Below are 8,827 nucleotides of genomic sequence, written 5' to 3'. Positions count from 1 at the left end.
CACATACTCACACTCACTCCTATGGGCAATTTAGAGTCACCAATCAACCTGACATACATGTTTTTGGACTGTGGGAGGAAACCGGAGTACCCGGACTAAACCCACGCAAGCAAGCACCCACGGGGAGAACATGCAAACTGCACAGAGAAAGGCCAGGTTGCGAACCCACGTCCTTCTTGCTGTAAGGCAACAGTGCTAACCACTCGACCATCATGCTGCCCAAGATGAAAGATAAATAGTTAATTAAAAATATTTTTAAAAAACTCGGTGTAATAAAACTAAAAAGCTACAAAAACTGTAAGTGGTTCTAAAGATGTGAAGTTTGCCAAAGTGTTTCAAGGCCTAGGTAGGCCACATTGCATTAAATGAGCTTTTAGTGGATTTTTTAGCGACTAGAGCCAACATTTTCATTATTACGCATTTTTGAACAATTTTAGATTAACTCAAGTAAAACTCATTACAGTACCTGAATCATTTTCACCAGCTGCTCCATGAGGTCCTTCTACCCAGAATGTTGCTGCACTTGGTGCTCCATCTCCTAACTCCTCTCTAGCAGTTCAGCCTTCTCCTTCTCCAGCTTCACCACCTCTGCCTCCATTTGGAGCATCTTTCTTCTTCATCTAACATGAGCTGTCCCTCTGATGTCCTCATTCCTGATCCTGTCCATCCTCGTCACTCCCAGAGAGAACCTCAACATCTTCAGCTCTGCTACCTCCAGCTCTGCCTCCTGTCTTTTTCTCAGTGCCACTGTCTCTGTCCTTAATCACCCTAACCTGCTGCACATCCTTCCCATCTCTGTCTCTCTGCCTCACCAACCTGTACAAATCATACATACCTATCATACAAATCCTCATACACCCTTTGTTTGGCCTTTGCCATCTCTACCTTCACTTTGCACTGCATCTCCCTGTACTCCTGTCTGTTCTCTTCTGACCTCTGTGTCCCACTCCTTCTTAGCTAACCTTTTCCTCTTAACACACTCCTGAACTTCCTCATTCCACCACCAAGTCTCCTTATCTGCTTTCCTCTTTCCAGATGACACACCAAGTACCCTCCTACCTGTCTCCCTGATCACTTTAGCTGTAGCTGTCCAGTCATCTGGAAGAACCTCCTGACCTCCCAGAGCCTGTTTCAGCTCCTCCCTGAAAGAGACACAACACTCTTCCTTTTTCAACTTCCACCACTTGGAAGTGGATCCATTTCTCCTTCTCTTCTAACTCTCATCCTACCTGTGGGTCATAACCACTGACAACATTCAACATCACACCTTCAACTTCCAGCTTCAGACTCATCACCCTATCTGACACTCTCTTCACCTCCAGAACATTCCTAGCAAAATCCTCCTTCAGGATAACTCCTGCTCCATTCCTCTTTCCATCCACACCATGATAAAACAGCTTGAACCCTGCTCCTAATCTATAGGCCTTGCTACCTTTCCACCTGGTCTCCTGAACACACAAGATATCCACCTTTCTTCTCTCCATCATATCAGCCAACTCTCTAGTTTTCCCTGACAAAGTCCCTACATTCAAAATCCCTACTCTTAAGTCCTACACTCCTGCCCTTCGTCTTCTCTCTTTGCCTACGAACACGCCTTCCTCCTCTCCTTCCTCGACCAACAGTAGTCCAATTTCCACTGGCACCCTGTAAGTCAACAGCACCAGTGGTGGTCGCTGTTAACCTGGGCCACGACCGATCTGGTATGGAAGTCATACACGTGATTCATATGTTTGATTTGGCTTAAATTTTACGTCGGATGCCCTGTCATGGCAAAAAGATTTAACGCTACATCGCGAGAAATGTGGCCTGTAACCTCGCGTAACTTTAGCTAACGCTAATCAAGTATTGGAAACATCTGGTCGCGACTTCCTTACCAGTCTGCTCCTCATACAGTGCTTTAAGTTCCTCCTCTACTCTTCGTTTCTTCTGTATGTCACACAGGGCATCGGTCTCTCTAAGTATTTCTGCTGTCACACCACTCGCTCCCTCAGGCAGACTCCTGTTCACACACAGTGGGAAGTTATTAATAGTTCATATATTCTCTGATCGATCCTGGCTGGGCTTCACACGAAGAGCCGCTTCAGCATAAACTCACGGTTTTGCTTAAAGATCCTCTGCTCGTGTATTGGGTATGAACGAAAACTACTGAAAAGCTGTGTACCTCAGTGATATGATCCCTGATACATGAGTGTCAGAAATGTGATTGACAGGTGATACAATTGTGAAACACTGGACTGACAGACAGGCACACATGATGACACTTTGCTGTAGAAACGAGATCGGTCTTTACACACTCATGCTATGCATCCAAACATTAGCATTTTAATGATAAAGGAATACGCATTTGTGGACATGTATGAATGAATATATAAACTGGTTGAATAGTTTACAATTAAAGACAGGTGTTCAGATCTGAGCTTGAGAATTGATGTTCAGACAAAGTTCATTCTTAAAACTAAAAACATTCAGTTCAATTCAGTGATCGTGATCAAATGCTACAGAGCAGCTACTAAATAACCCTGTGGTGGGATTGTTTTCTTGGCTGATGTTTCAGGGGGGCATTGACAAACTGTGAACCTCTGATTTTAAAAACAGGACTAAATCTATCTGCTGATGAGCATCATGAGATGTGATCAAAAAATGCAACAGTAAGACTAAAGTAGACTATGTGATGAGATGCTTTTCTCAAGTTATATTAAGAAAAAAAAAAAAAAAAGGTCAAATGTTAGTAATCTATTTCATCTTCAGAAATACTCATCAGCAGGACATTCACAGCTTAGGTCAAGTAAAATATCGTGTTATCACCTTTAAGAAAGAGTTGTATAGGAGTTCACGGTGATTTTACATTACAGGTTCATAATGGGAGCACGGTGCCACATGATGACAGAGGAAGGTGCCATTTGCACACTTAATGGAAATGCTGTGTGCTGTTATTTTTGCACAATAATTTCCAGGTGTAGCGAACATGGTGATGCTGACAGTGACAGCAGCAAAACCAGAATAATGCATCTGCTGTTAGTGTGTTATGCACCCACACACGCACACACACACACACACAAATGAATAGAAAAATGCAAGGGAAGAAAGCGAAAATACATGAGCAAAAGGCAGTGAAGAGAAAAAATAACAGATAGCTGCAGGCAGAGATGCCTCTGTATCCATTTTTGATGAATGGATGGCTTTCTGCACATACACACACAATACTTTATTAATACTAATGGAGTGATGTTATTCTGAGATCATGGAGGCTTCACATCCATGTAAACACCAGCAGACCTTTTAACAGCTGACGTGGACAAGGAGAAAAAAGAAAGGTCAGAATCTATAATGGCAGAATAAAAACCCATGAGGACAATTGTTGACGCCATTACATCAAAAGGAAAATAATACTGTCCTTCTGTATCATTTATACACATTATTCTATAGGATGTGTAGGATATGTAGGATATATGGACCCAAACTGGATCTAAGGTCATTTTTAAATCTTAGTTTTGTGGGTTTGAACAGTCCATGTCTGAACAACAATGATAAACTGATAGACTCCAGCATGACTGTGGAGTTGAATAAGTTGAATGTTAGTATTCACCAAATGAATTAAGAAATAGGCCCTGGAATACAATGTTTAGGAAACCTTCATAAGTTCCTTTTTGATTTTCAAATAACTCCCTGCATATCATGATAAATATTCTGATTATTATTTTGTACATTTTAGGATGTTTTTTGTTTTAATTTGGACTTGTTCTTATTGCCTCAAATAAAAATTAAAACAGCATGCTAACGAACAACATAAAGCCAGTAAAAGAGTCTTGTTCTAACTTGCACAAACACTCCATACATTTACTTTCACTCCTTATGGGGATTTTCATTAGCCTGGATTCTCACCATAACCTTGACCATAATCACTACTTGACCAACCTTAACCATCACCCTGACCTTAAACCAAGTCGTCACTCTAAAATTTGCTGACTTATATGGTGGACACCAGCATTTGGGCCCCACAAGGAAGGTGAGTCCCCATGATTTGAATGTGTAAACAGGTTTCATTCCCCCCTACAATGTGTGTAATGTCTGAAATGTAGACATCCATAATTAAAGGTCAATGATGTGGTGCAAACAGATACTGAAAGGAAGTCTGTGTTTATGCTAATGCCTTGTCAGACAGGGAGGCCAGCGACTCTCTGACACCGTCTATTAATAATGAGACAAGATCACAGAAATGCACTGCATATGAACCAAACAATGCTGCTTCTGGCAAACAATGGTCTCTGACAGCAGGCTGAGTGAGTGCTGTGAAATCAGACTGCATGTGTATGCAGTGTTTGTCAAGATAGAGGTGTATAAATTTATTTGTTTGTTTATTGATGTTTGTGTTTGTTTCACAGCAGTGGTCTTGTTTGGCCTGTTTGCAAACGTACTTGTACATAAGTGGTGACAAGCTCGCAGGAATGTGCATGCAACCAAAATGCAGGGGTACAGAGAAGCCTGCAACAAGATGCTAAGGCTCATGATACCTCTACAAAATGGCAGATTACAATATACTGTTGTAATGGAAAAATGAATTTCAATTGATTACATATCTGATGTTTATGTTCCTTCCGACCAAGTATAGTCTGACACTAAGGGACACAGTGTTCTCAAGGATGTTAGTGAGGAGTGGCTGGGAGAAAGGTTCCTTAGGACACTAGGTGTGAAGAAGGGACAAGTATAAGAGAGCACGCCCAGGATGGAGGGTTAACTGTCGAATGAGAATATAGAGTTTTAGAATATAGTCTTATTAGGGAAACAGTTTGTAGAACAATAGGGAAGTACAGACTTAATTATCTGATTATGTGAATGATTATTTGCATTTACTTTGCATGTCTGTATAAGTAGCAGCCTCAGCCTAATAGGAGCTGAGCAACTGGGGAGGACTCTGTTGACTGATTGCCAGTCTGTCTACACTCTCTTTACTGCTTATCCAATGGTTTTTGCCACAACTGTATATCATCTTTGAATAATTCTAGTGTATGTTATTTAAATAGCTTTTATTGTGTTATTATTATTATTATTTTCAAGCTAAAACATCTAATCAAATTTCCAAGTTTGGTCAAACAGGGTTCAAACCTGAGTGGTATGGTCTTTGGTGACAGGGCTAACCACTGCACCACCATGCACTTTAAGGCAATTAAAATAAAATAATTTTTGTGGTGTCATTTTAGATGAGTTGCATTGCAGTAAGTATTTTTAAACATCTTGGCCATGGTCCTGTCCTGGGCACATGCACAAAAATGACCTGACAATGTTCCCTTTGTCAAAACTGGGGGACACTGAGGGGCCAGAGTTGGTGTGCACAGTGAGCAAACAAGCAGAACCACAAAGTGATGTCCTGCTGGTAGTGATATCATTATGCTGTGTCCTGTCTGGACAATGGGACTGGAGTGAGGTCAGGGCATATTGGGTGTAATCTCGTGATTGAATAGGTTTGCGTGTGTGAGAATTTGTGCAAGTGTGTATGTGTGTATTTATATTTGTGTGTGTGTGTGGGATTAGCATGCCTCTCCAGTCCTCTGGCTGTAATCAGACAAGACACTGGCTCCATGACGGCCCACAACCCCCACCACCACCCACTGAGGGAGCGCCTCTATCCTTTTCACCCTGTCATGTGTGTTTGGCTGCCAGTCTTGGAACCTCAGTGGTATGTTAAGAGTTAAAACAATTATTCTTGCTCACATCACAGTGTCCTTTTTAAAAATTTTGCTTTCACTGGAGAGCATGACAGGAAAACTGGGGAGACAGAGCTCTTGATTTGAATCCAGTCCTGGGATATTGTGGCAATGCGACATGCATGCAGGGCAGGAGCCCAATAGGACATCTGGCATCTGATTGTTTTAAATGATTTTTGAATGTTTATTTCTTTCTTCTGTGAGATAAGGTACACTTCAGAACTGGCAATGAGTTAAATGATTAAATGATTTTTGAATGTTTATTTCTTTCTTCTGTGAGATAAGGTACACTTCAGAACTGGCAATGAGTTATTGAACTGGTTCAAAAATGAGTGACCAGCATGAGAGGGAAAGATAAGGCAGTTCCATCACTGTGACGATTTGAGGGTTATCAGATAAACAACCATTGGTGATCAGGTTAGTCTGAGTCCTCTGACCCTGGACTGGCCTGTCTGCTGGCTTGACACTTGACCTCTCCCTTTGTCTCTCAGATGCAACATGCAGGACAATCCACCTACACATACACACACACATACACACACACACACACACACACACACACGCACACACACACACACATAGGCACACTTACTTGGCCTCCCCTTGACAGCTCTTATGTTCATATTAAGATCTACTTCAGTGATTTCAGGGTTGTTTCAGCCATAAACTCTCATTTGGGGGGAAATTAGCTTGGGTCTGAGTCTTGTTACTATACTGTGCTTAACAGCATTAGACCATTCTTGTGGCTTTTAAATAATAGCAAGGATGGATAGTCCCATTCAAATAAAATACCACCATCCTACTTTGTTCCACCATATGTAATGGGCAAACATTCATTGTGTTACATTATTGTACTGCCATTGTCTGTCCTTTTAGTGCTATAAAGGACTTATTGATTCCAATTACAGATACTTATGTCAAAGTATATTAACATATGCATAAACATTATTTCATGCATGTATCGATCCATTTTTACAACAAAGTCCAACAAACATTTGCATCCTGCTTAGTCTGCTCAAGCAAGAAAAAACAAGTCTTACAAGCTCAAATACTTGCAATGTTATTGTGGTTTTTTTTTTTTTGGCATCCCAGTGTAATATTATTTTATTATTTTACTAGTGTCATGCTAGTCAGGATGGTCTAAGCTGCTGCCCCTTACTTCCACAGAGAAGGAGCACCATCAGGCCCACAGACATGAACCCTAATCAATTTTACCAATTACAGTCCATCTCAGACCACTTATTCCACACAAAATGGCATCACTAATGCTAGACATCACACAAATGCCTTTCAGAGTTCTGCAAGAGACTCTAAATATGCATTTATATATTCAAACAAATAGTTTAGACTGTAATGAAATAAGCTTTAAATAAGTCTTTGATGCTTTTTAAAAAAGCTGATTTGAATTGAGAAATTGCTCTGCATAGCAAGGCAGTAGCTTTAACATAAACCAACCCCAGCAATTCTCACAGTTCAGTCTCTATACAGAAGTTTAGATCTGCAGGCCAAACGAGTGACATTTAAAAATGTCTGCCTATTTTTCTTTTAACACGCGCTGTTACAGCGGTGTGTATTACCAAAAAAGGTGCGTGTGCTAATGACGCATGTGGTCTGTTCCTGAAACCATCACAGACATCTGCTAGCAAATTCAGATTTAGAGAATATCTAAAGGGCAAGCAGAGGGGTTACTGGTGTGTGTGGTGGGGTGGGGTGGGGGTTTGGGGGGGTTATACGTCAGGGAGATAACGATAAGAACCACTTAGGCTCTTTGATCACAAAGATTCATCAATCTACTGTCTGACCAGTGTGTCTGAGAAAGTCTGTCACAGATGGATTAAGATCCTTTACACACACAATGTATGTTTAGTATTACTTTACCGCTTTATCCAAAGCTTTATTCTTCCAGCTAACTCCCAGCCATACAGAGGTCATCACAGAGCTTTATAACTGTACAAGTAAGCATGAAGCAATACAATCCATCTTAAGAACTGGGGCCCCCCGAGCTCTCGTTCTCTCCCATCCCCCATTCCGCCTTCTCTTCATCCTGGCCTGAATTTGTCTGGAGATGAAGGGTTAAGGAGGAACAGACCATCTGAAGAACTGCCTGCTTAACCTTTGACCTCATGGTGTATGAGAGAGAGAGAAAGGAAGAAAAAGAGAAGAAGAGAGAGGGAGGCCTGACAACCTCTAACAGACATACAACTATATGTAATTACAGGCAAATACACTGGGTGAGAGGTTTAATGATTTAACAACCTCTGAAAATAAATCTTTGTGAGCTACATCCATCTGCTCTGTTAAAGTAAGTGCGTTGTACACTCTGAGCAGGTGTAAGAGGTGAACTTTCCTGTGAGAGAGATAGAAATATGAGATGCAAGACAAGAGGATGGAGGGTGAATGGGGGGCAGTTAGAGACAGGGGGGGACCACCAACACACCCCCACCTTTCTTTGTCCTCCACCCCAGCACACCCCTCCCCTCTCCCGGCAGCACGTTGTCTGTGAGGGGGTCCAGCTGGTGAACACTGGAGATGCCAAACAACCTGTCAGAGATAAGAAGAGGCAGACAAGGTACGAACAGCACCCGAGCACCCATACCACTCTCGGAGGGGGGGGGTTTCGCTGCTGAATGGTGGGCACTGGGGTACGTATATCTGACAAAACACTCTTACACTTTAAACAGTACTCCACATTGTGAAATGAGATTGTTGGACACTTTTGGAACATATATTTCTGAAAATGCATAAGCTACTGTTGTTATCAGGTCCTTCATATTGATACATGCACTGAAACTGATAGACTGAACTGCACTTAAAAGAGTTTCCACTCCCAAGGCCCTGGACATACTTTAAATAACTCACTAGGAATGTTAATAGATTGCCTCTGTTGTGTTTGTTGTTGAATCACAAAGGAGAACACTATGACCAACTGGCGTACTCAAAATTCCCTAAAATTTATTAGATTTCTGTATATAAATCTGTCTTTAGCTCCATAGAACAGATTTTTTTTGTTTATCACAACTATTTATCATCACTTGGAGATGGAGGGTGAAAGCAGAAATAAACCTTCAAAGACAAACAATTATTTCTGAACAATACCATCTTGTTTCACAAGTTAACAACAAATG

The sequence above is a fragment of the Mastacembelus armatus genome, chromosome 9 (genome assembly GCF_900324485.2).
Source record: "Mastacembelus armatus chromosome 9, fMasArm1.2, whole genome shotgun sequence".
NCBI classification, from domain to species: Eukaryota; Metazoa; Chordata; class Actinopteri; order Synbranchiformes; family Mastacembelidae; genus Mastacembelus; species Mastacembelus armatus.
This window is presented reverse-complemented; position numbering follows the sequence as displayed.